A 15,404-nucleotide genomic window follows, 5' to 3' on the forward strand; every position below is an offset into this window, starting at 1 on the left:
CAATACTCTCTGAATATTAAGACAGGGATGTATAATTGATTACGAAATACTTCCATTCAAAATTATCAAAATTAAAGTTGTAATGTTTGAATGTTAATTTAATTTCACAAATATTCACTTAACTAGTTAATTTCTTTACCACTCTGGATAATTTTAGTGGTATTATATTTACTCCCTATTTACAAAGAAAACGTTTTAAATAAGAATTTTAAATTTCTTCACTGAAAGAGGTTGCAGAATAAGTATCAACTTAAAAGTGAAACCTAAAGTCAGTAACTGTGGAATATAGGATTCTTTTCACTTACTGATCTTCCTTCTTAATAAATGAAGGGCCAACAAAACATGTACTATCCTCATGTCAAGTATATTTCCTTTTTTCCCATTTTCTTGTTTTTTTTTCTTTCATATAGCAAAGATATTATTATTATTATTATTATTTTTAGAAAGGGTCTTGCTTTCGTTGCCCAGGCTGGAGTGCAGTGATGCAATCTCAGCTCACTGCAGCCTTGACTTCCCAAAACTCAGGTGATCCTCCCACCTCAGCCTCCCAAGTAGCTGGGACTACAGATGTGCACCACCATGCATGGCTAATCGCACATTCTCACACTTACTGGAGCTAAATAAGTTGGTCTCAGGGAGGTAGAGAGTAGAATGATGGTTACCAGAGGCTGGGAAGGGAAGAGGAGAAGGAGGACAAAGAGAAATTGGGTTAATAGGAACAAATGTATAGTTAGATAGAAGGAGTAAGTTCCAGTATTTGATAGTACAGTAGGAAAATTAGAGTGAACAATTTATTCTATTTGCAAAATAGCAAGAAGAGAAGAATTATAATGTTCCCAACACAAAGATAAACGTTTGCGGTGATGGATATCCCAATTGCCCTGACTTGATCATTACACATTGTATGCAGGTATCAAAATAGCACACGGACCTCATAAATATGTACAACCATGGTATATCGATTTTTTAATTACCAAAAAAAAAAAAAAAAAGATTTTTGAAGGAGACAAGATTGGGAAAAGACAAATTCTAGGCCCGTGCTAGACCAAACAGCAGCCACCAACTACATCTGGCTATTATGCATTTGAAATGTGACTACTGAAAATGGAAATGTACTGTCAGTGTAAAATACACACTGATTCCAAAAGCTTAGTATGAAAAAGAAAATGCAAAATAGCTCATTAATAATTTTTAATATTGGTTACATGTTGAAATGATAACACTTTAGACACATTGGGTTAAATAAGATACGTTGTTAAAATTAATTTTACTTGTGTTAAATTATTAGGCTCGTGCAAAATTGTGGGTTTTGCCATTAAAGGGGCAAAAACTGCAATTACTTTTGCACCAACCTATAAGTTTCGCCTAAAGCTGCCTCCTTACATGTTTTAAGCTTGACCTAGAGGTTTCCGCATATATAGTGAACTGCAACCTAACTGGATGTTACAACAGACATAACCTACTCATGCCCCAATCACAGAGTTTCGGCCAATCACAGCCAACGGTTCAAACCTTGTTCAAAGGAGGCCAACTTCGAGCTGTAACTACGCCAGCTGTTTCTGCACCTCACTTCCATTTTCCGTACATCACTTCCCTTTTTTTGGAGGGGTGAGCTGATTCTCAGATGGTTCTTTGCTCAATTAAATTCTGTTAAATTCAATTTGTCTAAAGTTTTCCTTTTTCTTTTTTTCTTTTTTTTTTTTTTTTTTTTTTTTGAGATGGAGTCTTGCTCTATCTCCAGGCTGGAGTGCAGTGGCACAATCTCGGCTCACTGCAACCTCCGCCTCCCGGGTTCAAGCAATTCTCCTGCCTCAGCCTCCTGAGTAGCTGGGACTACAGGCACGGGCCGCCACGCCCAGCTAATTTTTTGTATTTTTAGTAGAGATGGGGTTTCACCATGTTGGCCAGGATGGTCTTGATTTCTTGACCTCGTGATCCACCCACCTCAGCCTCCCAAAGTGCTGGGATTACAGGCGTGAGCCACCACGCCCGGCCTTGTCTAAAGTTTTTCTTCCAACACCTGTTTCTTTTTTACTTGAAAAAATGTGGCTAACAGAAAATGGAAAATGATAGACTATGCAAACTCCTTCTGGACAGGGCTTTTCTAGGGAAGAGCTTCCATCCGAAGTCAGACTGAGAAGAGAGCAGACAAGGAGAAAGTGAGAATTCCACTGTGCTGTGTCAGCAACAGAAGCCTCCGTGTTCCTCTCTGGGACACTCCCAGCTACTCAGGAGGCTGAGGCAGGAGAATCGCTTGAACGTAGGAGGCGGAGGTTGCAGTGAGCCGAGATGGCACCACTGCTCTCCAGCCTGGGCAACAGAGTGAGAATCTATCTCAAAAAAAAAGTATTAAACAAATGTAAGGTATGGAAATTTGTGTCACAATCTCACATACGGTACTTGAGTAACCTGAGTATAAAATGTCTACCTTGGGTACAGTATTAACAGGATACAGGAGGAGCTGGTAACATTAACTGGAGGGTGGAGAATGCCTTGGAGGAGAGTGGGTGGCAGGGGCAAAGGCTGGAGGAAGTCTTTTCAGCATCTACCTTTTGAATCTTTTGAATTACAAACAAATGAATACATACATTTTAAATTAAGTAACTTAGTCTCAGCTACTAGGAAGGCTGGGGCAGGAGGACGGCTGGAGGCCAGGGGTTCAAGGCTGCAGTGAGCTATTACACAGCTGTAAATGGCCACTGCACTCCAGCCTGGGCAGCACAGCAAGACCCTGTCTCTAAAAACATTTTGTAATAAAACAACTTACAACTTCATAAAATGAATATTCTAGCTGGATGATAAAAGGCTGTAATTGTCTTAAACACATAAGAGAAGCACAGTCTGACCCAGGGATAGGCAGCGAGGGGCAAGAAGAGTAAATAAACCTAAGAGAGAGTTCGAAGGAGTCATCAGACTTCATGAGGGAGAGGAAAGTCAAAAGAGTTAAGAATTTCTTATCGGTTGGTAATGAGTTACCAATATCGAGGACTGCATCAATCACTGAGTTCAGAAAATAGAAGGAGAAACATGCCAGGCGCGGTGGCCCACATCTGTAATCCCAGCACTCTGGGAGGCTGTGGATGGGAGGATCACTTGAGGCCAGGATTTCGAGACCGGCCTGGGCAACACAGCAAGACTGCCATGTCTACAAAAAATTTTAAAAATTAGTCGAGTGTGGTGGCACGTGCCTGTAGTCCCAGCTACTCAGGAGACAGAGATGGCAGGATCGGTTGAGCCGAGGAGTTCAAGGCTGCAGTGGACTATGATCCTGCAATTGTACTCCAGCCTGGGTGACAGAGTGAGATCCTGTCTCTAAAAGAAATACCAATAAATGTGCAAAATAAATAAAAATAAATTTTTAAAAAGGAAGTAAAAAAGTTTGGGTGGAGGGAAATGAAGAGTTCAATCTGGGACATGCTGAATTTTCAACATGCTTGTTCTTGCTGGTTATGCCATGAAAACCCTGACCATCTCTCAGGGTTACGCCACAGTGAGCAGCCTTGAGAGATGATGTAATGTCTCCCTCCAGGCCAAAGAGCAGGCTTGCTTCCTGCTTGCTATAAAAGCAGTAGATATCCCCTGTTCTGTTCCCTGAAATTCTCTGTTCTGAAAGCTCTGTTCCCTTTCTGTGATGCCACCCATTTCCTGTGCAGGCATCCAGCTGGGCCCATCACCAGGAAAAGGTGAGGGCAGGAGTAACTGTCACCCACAAGCTGATGCTCATGTTGCCTGCTGTGCCAAGAGGAATGAAGTCCTTTGTCACTGACCCAGGAGTCTCAAGTCTTGTGGCAACATCCATGAAACAGTAACAAGCTAACTTGCTAGCTTACAAGTGGGATAAAATCAAACCACAGACTTGCTACTCATAAGAGTGTGAAGTGCAGGAGAAGGATCTGGCTGGAGACGTGGATCCGGTCATGAAGCCACAGGAGCAGAAGAGCTCCTCTACGTAGAATGTATTGGCTGGGAAAGAGAAGGAAGAGGTCTGAGGAGTACCCACATTCAAGGAACGATCCAAGAAAGAGGAACCCGCATGAGACATGGAGCAGAGCAGCCAGACAGGGAAGTGAACATCCAGGAGAGGGCCGGGGCATGGAGGCTAAGGAAAAAGAAAATGGAAAGTCATCCTTGGCTTTCCGATGCTGCTGAGAGGTCGAGGGAGGTAAATTCTGAGAAACAGCCACTGGAGTTAGTAAAAAAGGAGATCAGCTATGATTTTGACAAGGGCACCCTCCGTTGAAGGTGGAGGAGAAATTAGATTGCAGTGGGTCAAGCAGGAACTAAGAAGTGAAAGGGAGAAGTCAGGCGTGGTGACAGATGCCTGTAGTCCCAGCTACTCATGAGGCTGAGGCGTGAGGATCACTTGAGCCCAGAGGAAGTGGGGGCGAAGGTTGCAGTGAGCAGAGATCGTGAGGTGAACAGCCACTGACTCGGCACTCCAGCGTGGGCAACATACACAGACCCCCACATCAAAAAACAAACAAACAAAAACCCCAAAAAACAAACAGAAGTAAAGGGGAGGGAAGGGGTGTCTGGAGAGGAACATGGTGTTAAAGAGGATGTTTTTTCTTTTTTGATACTGAAGACCTGAATGATGTGAGCATATTTTAATGCTACTGGGGAAGAGCCCGTGCAAAGAAGAAGGCTGATGCGGGCGTTGTTCACTGGGTGGGTGGGTTTCCTGAGAGGGTGGGAGGGCCTGGGCCAGGCACTTAGCGCTCAGTGTTCTTCCAGCCACCCCCATCCTAGGTCCTGCCGCCTGCAAGGTGCTACATGTGAGAGAATGGCAAGTTCTTCCCTATCATAGGAAATTTCCCTCTCCCTCTTTCCACATCCCCTTGAGGAACCCATCACCATCCTCTTCTCTGCTGAGCGAATCTGCTATGGTCTCACCTGCCGGGGTAGACCCCAGAAAACAAAGCCCACGTGATTGACATCTTCCAGGCATTAAGCAACCTCTTTCTCTCTAGTCTCGAATCACAAAGGCCTGATGATATAAGAAAAAAAGGCAAAGATTCTTTTGCTGATGAGGCCACAGTGGCCTGAAGAACAATGCCACGGCTTCCTCAAGAACTCTCCCTGTACACCTACAAAGTGCTCCACTAGCCCACCTATATCTCACCTATCTTCTTCTCTTCTCCTCTACTGCACTGGATGAGGTTCCTTCCTCTTATGGAAAGCTAATCTCTCCATTGAGCTCTGGGGCCCTGGAAGCTGTGCTAAGGCTCCCTGTGGCTGAGCCTGGTGCAGACGACACGGATGCTGTCCCTGTCTCAGGCCTAGACGGCTCACGAGCACAATGCTTTTCCTCTCTCCAGTCTCCCCCAGAGACTGCACTAAGCCTTGGAGTCGCAGAACAGTAAGTCTTCTCTGAGTATCATTGATGGGTTCTTGGAAACTACAACCGTAAGCAAAAGGACATATAACAAAACCATTTCTTTTCTCATCAACTTTGTGACAACATTATTCAAAGACTTGCTGTACATCATTTCATTTAAAGTCACAGTTTCCAGCAACTGATTGAAAGGTTAAGAGAAGACTTACTGTACAATATAAGAGACAAAAAGAAGCCACGAAAACTACTAATATTAACTTTTTATTGGTCTTGACAAGTAGGGGTACAAGATTTAATCAGACTTAGAAAGTAATGTGACTTATCTGTTATCTCAAGTTTCATCACACAATTCATATCTGTATCCCTAGTTTGTCTTTGGAAATGGGATGATGAAGAAACTCGCATAAAAAGACTTCTCTGTCCTCTGTGTAGTACAAGGCAAGGTCCTCTGCTGAGAGTGAATGGCACGGAAGAAAAGAGACAGTCTGAGCTGTGGCTGCGCTCCCTCGAGCACTTACCATCACCACAACTTGCCACCAGGTGTGTGTATCTCAAGATGGCAAGCCTCCTTCTCTCTCTCACATTCTAAAACCTGCACTTCTCCAGAGCTGCTGGGTATTTCTGGGTGCTCCCCAGAGGCCCCCTCTCTTCTTCTCCACCTGCCCAGCTTCTCCAGCCGACTGACCTCTGCTTCTGTGCCAGGCTCCCTTGCCTCAGGCTCCCTGCTGTGCGCAGTCAACACGAGGCATGGCGTGCATCTTCCACTGCTGTGTAACAAGCTGCCCGCCACAGAGTGACGGAATCAACCACGGCTTATTCTTTTCCGCCATCCTGCGGGTTGGCTGCCTGGTTCCTCCGCTAGCTTGGCCTAGGCTCACTCATGGAGCTGTGCTTGGCAGTTAATCTACACACGGCTGCTCAGTCCTCTACACTCAGCCACTCAAAAGGGCCACTGTCACCACCCTGAACTCTGGGCCCTTCACCCTCCATCCTGCCTGCTGTTAGTCCATAATCCTGAACCTCTCAGTTTTCACTTTCTTTGTTCCTGCAAAGCACTGCTGCAATAAATAATAAAATAAAAAGCCGTGGCCTATGACAAATTCACCCCCATCCAACATCGAATCTGTCCTGGGTGTTGCCTAACAATCCGCTCAGTCGTCTGTTGACTTCCTGGCAAACTCCCTCAAAACAGCTATTCTGGAGCATCTCTTGCCTCAAGCTCCAAAGTACTCCCTCCCTTCATCTCAGAAAACGTCCTTATCACCCACTGCACTCAACAGATGTGAACTGCACGATCACTGGGTGCTTTGATTAATCCTCGCGTCACCTTTACAGTCGCTGACTTTGTACCACCTTAGAGGAACGTCCTATAGCTCTTGCCTCGTGCTCGCAGCCTTGGAGAAATAAAAAGTGCTCCTCCTCGAAGAAGCAAATCTCCCTCTTAGTTTTTCGTTTCCACACTCAGCTCTTGTTCTTCACACAATTACCTCTCCCTCTCAGCATCTTCATTCTTTTCTTTATTAGCTGTTTCCTCTTTTGCCTTAAAATATTCAGGTATCTTCCTTATCTTGAAAAAACTTGATAGGTGCTTCGCCACTCTATTCTATTTCCCGGCTTCCTTTCACTAATCACAGCACTTCTTCTAAATGGCTTATCTTGTAACTGCCAGCTTCATTTCGCACCATCCACCCCATGCCTCACCGCGCTGCAGAATCCTGTCATCAGTAGCTCTCCACTGCTCAGCCAATCAGCCAGCGTCTCCCTCCCACTCCCTCCCTTCCCTCCTCATCTCCACTTCCCTTTCTCCAATACCCTCCTTACTGTCTCCTACCCCCAAGCTTCTGGCTGCAAAATAATATCAATGGTTTTGTCTTCCTTTTGGGCGGGGGGGATTGAGGGGATGGGGTCTGCTCTGTTACCCAGGCTGGAGAAGTGGCACGATCACACTCACTACCTACTCAAACTCCTGGGCTCAAGCGATTCTCCTGCTTCGGCCTTCCAAGCAACTGAGACTACAAGTACACACCATCATGCCCAGCTGATTTTTTTTTTTTTTTCTTAATAGAGACAGAGTCTTGCTATGTTGCCCAGGCTGGTCTTGAACTCCTGGGATCAAGTGATCCTCCTACCTCAGCCTCCCAAAGTAGTGGGATTACAGGCATGAGCCTGGCCAGGTTGCTACAGTTTAAAGTATTACAGAAGGTGGCCTGGACAACATGGCAAGTCCCCATCTCTACCAAAAATTTTAAAAAAAATTATTGGGGTATGGTGGCGCATGCCTGTAGTCCCAGCTACTTGGGGGAGGATTGCTTGAGCCCAGGAGGTTGAGGCTGCAGTGAACCGAGATCGTGGCACTGCACTCCAGCCTAGGCAACAGAGTGAAACCCTGTCTCAAAGTAAAAAAATAAAATATTTCAGAAGGCTAAGAGAATAAGCAGAATCTTAGATCTGGACAAAAAGAAGAGGACTGACCTCAATAAGAGCACTTGCAGAGGAGAAAAAGAGGAAGAAAAAACTCCAAAAGAGAGCCAGCAAAAAGAAAATTGAGATCACAAGTATAGAGTACACCGTGGAGGAATATGGCTATTAAAGAGAATGATGCACATCCTACCCAATAGCTGAGAGTTCCACAGCACTTACTGTGTGCCAGGGACTGTCCTGACACAGTAATCCCTACATTAACTCACTGAACCCTCACAACAACTAGGAGGTAGGTACTATTATTGTCCCCACTTTACAGATAGAAAACTAAAGCTCAAAGACATTAAATAACTTGTCAGGGATCACGTAGAGTTAATATTCAAGCAGTGACCCCCTCAGCACTAGGGAAATATAGGAAAGAGCTGGGGAGAAGTCTGACAAGAAGGATGAGTAGAAAACGGGGATGAGGGCCGGGCGCGGTGGGTCACGCCTGTAATCCCAGGAGTTTGGGAAGCCAAGGCGGGCAGATCACCTGAGGTCAGGAGTTCGAGACCAGCCTGGCCAACATGGTGAAACCCCATCTCTACTAACAAGAGCGAAAATCCGTCTAATAAAAAAAGGGAAAAGAAAAAAGAAAAAAAAGAAAACGGGGATAAGAACAAAAGAAAGTCACTCACAATGGGAGAAAAGTAGATTAAGTAGCTTTCTGGCTCAAGAATGAACATCTTCTCTGGGTCTTCCAGGAGGAACAGTCCTCACATCCCTCTCCCCTTATACCAGGATCATGATCTGCATGGATGTGAGAAAAAATAGCCTCTAGCCATCAGGTTCGTCTTCGCAGAATCCAGTTCTACAGTGACTTATTACACGTGCCAGACTCTGGTGTAAGGTGCTTTAAATATTCTTCCTCACTTCTTCCTCATGACAGCTTTGTGTGAAAGGTACTATTTTACAGATGAGGAAAAGTGAACCACAGAAAGGTTAAGACATTTTCCCAAGATCACACGGGTAGCAAATGGTGGAAACGGGATTCACACACACAGCCTAGCTCTCATGCTACCTGCCACTGCAACTGCTGCCTCTCACAAATCTCAGTCAAGCATTCAGACTTGAAGGAGAACTTCTGAACTATAACACAGTGCTTCCAAAGAAAGCTGTGGATATTCCACCCCACGGGAGCTTTGGCCGTAGGTCCAGGGCCGCAAATTGTTGACCCAAGTGACAAATTTGGCCATCGGATATTTTTGTTGTTGTTGTTGTTGTTTATTTTTTCTTATTACAGTTTTTTTTTAGTCTAGGATTGGCGTGTTTATTTGTTTAGGTGGGGCATACATACATGTCATGAGTACAGTATGAACTCTGTCGGATTCTCACTTTTATATCACAGGCTGGCCCCCATAAGAATTTCGGTCTATCACTCCCAGAAAATATCAGTTTTGTACTGTTTAGAAATGCACCTGCAAGAAGCAGAGGAATGAGCCAAATGACACCTTAACCCAAGTGATCTGACTCTAAGATGATTTTTAAGAGCACACACAGACACTGTGGCTTATGTCAGAGAATGTTCTTGTCTCAGAAGCCCACACTGAGGCTGGGCACAGGGGCTCACGCCTGTAATCCCAGCACTCTGGGAGGCCGAGGTGGGTGGATCACTTGAAGCCAGGAGTTGGAGACCAGCCTGGCCCACATGGCAAAACTTTGTCTCTACTAGAAATACAAAAATTAGCCAGCTGTAGTGGTACACACCTGTTAAGTCCAGCTACTCGAGAGGCTGAGGCATGAGAATCACTTGAACCTGGGAGGTGGAGGTTGCGTGAGTCGAGATTGAGCTACTGCACTCCAATCTGGGTGATGGAGTGGGACTCTGTCTCAAAAAAAAAAAAAAAAAAAGAAAAAGAAAGAAAGGAAGACCCCAGCAGTGCACACCTATAGTCCCAGCTACTTGGGAAACTGGGGTGGGAGGACCACTTGAGCCCAGGAGTTCATGTCCATTTCCCACCTGGACAATATAGCAAGACACCTTTCTCCAAAAAAAAAAGAAAGAAAGAAGATCCACAGTGAAGCATTTCAGGGAAAGGTTACAATGTTTACAATTTACTCTCAAATAGTCTAGCAAAATGGTGATGATGAAAATAATAATAATAAAATGTATAAATAGGTATGTGTGTTTGTGCATATATAGAGAGAAACAGGGGAGAGAGGGAGAAGGAGAAAGAGGAGGCGAAAACAAATGTGGCAGATCATGAGGGATTGGCGAATCTAAGTAAAAGTGCGCAGGAGTTCAGGGCAACACTCTTACCGTTTAGAAGTTTGAAATTTTTTAAATAAAAAGATTTTATTTAAAAAAAAAACAAGATAAGCACATTTCACTCTCATCCATCAAAACCACAGTAATAACAAAGGATAACAGAAACCCTGCCTCATATACATAAACTACTTATACAACAATTTACTCTTGTGTTATACTATCTGTATCACTTTGGCTTGACAAGCTGGTTATGAAGGATGTCTTAATCCTCAGTTTCATAACAAAATATATTAGTTACAACATTTTCACTCAGTACTTCAGAAACTTGGCGACCCTGGATAGACCTAAAATATTGTTTCCTGAAGTAAAAGTTGAGATGAGGCTGTGTATCAGCCTACCATTCCTTGCAGGTAAAAGAAAGGCACAGTGGACCCTTCAACAACATGGTGGGAACAACACAAGCCCACTTAGATGTGGATTTTCTTCTGCCTCTGCCACTCGAAACAACAAGACCAACCCCTCTTCCTCCACCTCCTCCTCCTCAGCCTCCTCCACGTGAAGATGAGAATCAAGACCTTTATGATGATCCACCTCCTCTTAAGGAGGAGTAAATATATTTTCTCTTCCTTTTTTTTTTTTTTTTTTGAGACAGAGTCCCGCTCTGTCACCCAGGCTGGAGTGCAGTGGCACCATCTCAGCTCACTGCAACCTCCACCTCTGGGGTTCAAGCGATTCCCCTGCCGCAGCCTCTCAAATAACAGAGATTACAGGTACGTGTCACCATGTTCAGCTAAGTTTATTTTTTTATTTTTAGTAGAGACGAGGTTTCACCATGTTGGCCAGGCTAGTCTCAAACTCCTGACCTCAAGTGATCCACCTGCTTTGGCCTCCCAAAGTGCTAGTGCTGGGATTGCAGGCATGAGCCACTGCACCAGCCCCTTATGATTTTCTTAATAACATTTTCTGTTTTGTTTTGTTTTGTTTTGTTTTTTTTGGAGATGGAGTCTAGCTCTCTCGACCAGGCTGGAGTGCCGTGGCACCATCTCAGCTCTCTACAACCTCCACCTCCCAGGTTCAAGCGATTCTCCTGCCTCAGCCTCCTAAGTAGCTGGGATTACAGGCACCCGCCACCACGCCTGGCTAATTTTTGTATTTTTAGTGGAGATGGGGTTTTACCATGTTGGCCAGGCTGGTCTTGAACTCTTGGCCTCAAGTGATCCACCTGCCTCAGCCTCCCAAAGTGCTAGGATTACAGGCGTGAGCCACTGCACCTGGCCTAATGTTCTCTCTTATTAAAGTAACATTAGTTTACTTTAGTGTAAGAATACAGTAGATAATCCATATAACATACAAAATATGTTAATTGATGTTTATGTTATCAGTAAGGTTTTCAGTCCACAGCAGGCTGTTAGTTGTGTTTCGGGAGGGTCAAAAGTTACATGTGGATTTTCAACGGTAGGGGAGATCAGTGCTCCAAACCCCCACGCTGCTCGAGTCAAGTGTGTGTGGAAAAGACGAAGCCCTTTTCATCCTTCACGAAGGCTGATGAAAGCAGCACTGCAGGCGGCTCCCTGCTGCTGGAAGAGAGATGGCTTTTCAGATGGACTCGTTGAGCCCCAGGCTCAGCTCATCAGCGGTAGCAATGGCTCGCCCTCTAAAACGGAGCAGCGGCTCCCAGCTGAAGGATCACACTGACCTCAGCTCAAGGCAGCTCACCAGTCAGGTGCCTTTCAGTGGCAATTTGTTGACGTAGTTGCCCAGTAAAGGCAATATAAGACAGCGAGTGAGAAGAAAAAAATACAAGGGCAAATGAGGTAGGGGAAGGGAGGTGGTGTTTAAATATTAATCGCCCTTTCCTCTCAAATGTCTCTTTCCTCAAATGATAATGGAATGAGATGCATTTATTTCAAAAGGCCTTCCAAATTCCTTGAGATGAGAATAAAAACAAATTACAGCAGAAGCAAAAACGACTCGGAGCTTCTCTTGTCCTCCCATGTTCTGAAATACGGGGCTAGAGGCACAAATGACCGAATGATCCTATGCACTATCCTCGCATCGTATTTCTGGTGCCAAAGACATGGGAAAACAGCAGAAGGGGCCAGGTGGGCCCTGCACATGTCCAGATGGTATCCGGATGGAGCTGGGATCCTGGCCACAGTGGAGGAAACCGTATTGCTAACAGTTCAGCCTCAGGAGTAGTGAGGATCCTAAAGGTGAGCTAAGAATAAAAGAGACGGCGAGAAGGAGCACAGGTCGGAAAAGATCAGGCCATTCATTCTGAGAAAGAGATCAAGGTCTGTCTGCAAAGGGAGACAGCTGAAGAAAAAAATGTAAAAACACTGAAATAAGTGAAAAGAAAGTTACAGGAGATAGGAAAAAAAATTCATAGCTTAATGATGAAAATAAAAGAAAGAAGTTTAGAAATAAGAAAACAATACATTAGACAGGAACTAGAAAATGAAACAAAAATATAACATAATTGATAAAATCATATATAATATTAAGGTTGGTTAACCTATTTCTACTAAATGAAACTTTGAATTAAGTGAATTGATTGAAGATTAAAGTAAAGCTTTTAGGCCAGGCTGAGGCAGGGCAATAGGGTCTGGAGGCAGGGATCCTAAGGCTATTTCACACTGACTTCCTAGAACTAAATTGAAAGGAAAACCCTAACTTTCCAGCCTAAGTAACAAAAGGACCAGAGGCTACTCCCTTTGCAAACTCACTACCTTTTCTGGTAGGCAGATGGGAAATTGGCTGTCTGCAACAAACCAGACTGACTGCGGGTTGAGTCTTCGTTTGCATCTTTGTTCACTCCGGCCTCTGAATGGTTGCTGTCCACAACCAGTGAGACTGATGGCTGCTGTCCACAACCAGTCAGACTGATGGCTGCTGTCCACAACCAGTCAGACTGATGGCTGCTGTCCACAACCAGTCAGACTGATGGCCTGCCAAGTCTTTGTTTGCATAGAGGTATAACTTTGTAACTTCACCCTAGCCTCTGATTGGCTGCGAAAACCAACTCCTGTTTGCACAGGGGTGTGACCTTTGTAACTTCACTTCAGCCTCTGGTTGGCTGCTTTCTGCAACCATTCAGACGGACTGTGGGCTAGCACTTCATTTACATGAGATGGACATGAAGTGGCCAATGGAAAACTGCTAGCGGGTATTTGGACCCAAGAAGATTCTGCATCTGGGCCCTGGAGCTGCTGCTCTGGCCCACTCCCACACTGTGGAGTATACTTTCATTTTCAGTGAATCCCTGCTTTTGTTCTTTTGTTGCTTCATACTTTACTTTGCTTTGCTTTGCTGGGCATTTTGTCCAATTCTTTGTTCAAAATGCCAAGAACCTGGACAACTTGCAGTCACAACCCTCGACCAGTGACAAGGCAAGGTGGCTCACACCTGTGATCCCAGCACTGTGGAAGGCTGAGGCGGGAGGACCACCTGTGTCCAGGAGTTCAAGACCACCCTGAGCAACACAGTAAGACCCTGTTTCTACAAAAAAATGTAAAATTAGCCAGGCATGGTGGTGTGTGGCTGTAGTTCCAGCTACCCCGGAGGCTGAGATGAGAGGATGACTTGAGCAGGCGAGGTTGAAGCTGCAGTGAGCTCTGGGATGCTGCCATCACACCGCAGCCTGGGTGACAGAACAAGACTCTGTCTCAACATAAATAAATTCAATTAAATTAAAGCAAACTTTTAAAACCATTTTTAACATTATTAAAATTATTAAAGAATTTAAAATTATTGAAGTTATCTTTTCAAAAAACTATTTAAAAAACTGAAACCAAGCCAGGCATGGTGGCTCACACCTGTAATCCCAGCACTTTGTTGGGGCTGGGTCGGGGGAGGGGGTACCGAGGCAGGTGGATCACTTGGGGTCAGGAGTTCAAGACCAGCCTGACCAACATGGTGAAATGCCGTCTCTACTAAAAATACACAAACACACACACACAAATAGCCAGGCGTGGTGGCAGGTGCCTGTAATCCCACCTACTAAGGAGGCTGAGGCAGGAGAATCCCTTGAACCCGGGAGGGGGAGCCGAGATGGCGCCACTGCACTCCAGCCTGGGCAACAGAACGAGACTCCGTCTCAAAAAAAGTAAATAAATAAATACATAAATAAATAAATAAATAAATAAATCCAGCCTGGGTGACAGAGTGAGACTCCGTCTCAAAAATAAATAAATAAATGATAAAATAAAATAAAAAACTGAAACCAATGTAGTAAAATAAAATTAAAATCGTTTTTTAAAGTTTAATAATTCCTTCTTTTGTTAAGCTTTTGGAGTAGAGAAAAAAGATATAAACTCGTTTTGCATATAGTAATGGGCTGGTTATCACTGGCTCCTCATAGGCAAAAAGTCCTGATTTGGATCCTTTTTTATTTCCATTGTGGTTTTATTTCCATTGTTCCAAGATCGATTTCAAGCTGCCAATTACAAACATGAAATCACTAAAGGTGGAGTCTGGAAGAAATGACAATAGCATACCATTATATGGTACAGCCACCACACATACACTAGACACAAATAACCTCAAAGCATAAGTATGAGTAAAATATAGGAAAGTAATTACGAAGTGGTAAATTGTAAGCATTTATTACAATTACCTTTCTTTTTGTCATTGTTAATAAAAGCATTTATTTTGCATGTTATACAGAATAACCTGAAAAAATATGGAACGCTTCACAAATGTGTGTGCCAGCCTGTGTAGGTGCCATGCTCATCTTCTCGATGTTGCTCTGATCTTAGATAAGTGCTGCTGAAGAAAGCACCCTTGCTTTTTAATATAACTGAATTAAGTCTATATAATTTATTTTTAATATGAACTAGCTTTAACAATACTTTGCAGAATTCCTGAAAGTTAACCATTAGCTCTTGTGAGCTGGGATAAGTCGGCACGGTCTGGATCCAGCACACCACTGATGGTGAGAGTCAAAATCACTTCATTCAGACAGCTAAAGAGGCCTTCCTGGGGCCGTCCCTGCACGGGTTCATCTCCTCAACAGCGAGAGTGGCCAGGAGCAACTCACTCAGTATTCTACCATGTACACAAAACAGAAATCGAATACTACTCTTGAAAAAAACATTTTGTCCCTTTGAAAAATAATTTTCTTCCTTTTAAATCGATTTCATGGGATTAAAAAAACGCTAACTCCTCAATTTTGGTAGGCTTTTGAAAGAAAGTGAAAATCAACTGTTCCATATAAAGTATTTAAAATATGCTGAGACATTTGATTTCTTTTTCTTTCTTTCTTTCTTTCTTTCTTTTTTTTTCCTTCGAGACAGAGTCTCGCTCTGTCGCCCAGGCTGGAGTGCAGTGGCGTAATCTCGGCTCACTGCAACCTCCGCTTCCCAGGTTCAAGCAATTCTCCTGCCTCAGCCTCCCAAGTAG

The 15,404-nt window shown here is 44.1% G+C and overlaps 1 protein-coding gene and 1 non-coding gene across 6 annotated transcripts in view; both read right to left on the bottom strand.

The window, feature by feature from the left end:
- Positions 1 to 15,404, bottom strand: part of EFCAB2 (EF-hand calcium binding domain 2) — a 162,833-nt gene that overhangs the window by 71,191 nt on the left and 76,238 nt on the right. The window lies entirely within an intron of this gene.
- On the bottom strand, positions 14,680 to 14,783 carry LOC112207073 (U6 spliceosomal RNA). Its single transcript, XR_002941551.1, has one exon. It is a non-coding gene; the product is annotated as a U6 spliceosomal RNA (small nuclear RNA).

Source organism: Pan troglodytes, chromosome 1 (assembly GCF_028858775.2).
Source record: "Pan troglodytes isolate AG18354 chromosome 1, NHGRI_mPanTro3-v2.0_pri, whole genome shotgun sequence".
Lineage (NCBI taxonomy): Eukaryota > Metazoa > Chordata > Mammalia > Primates > Hominidae > Pan > Pan troglodytes.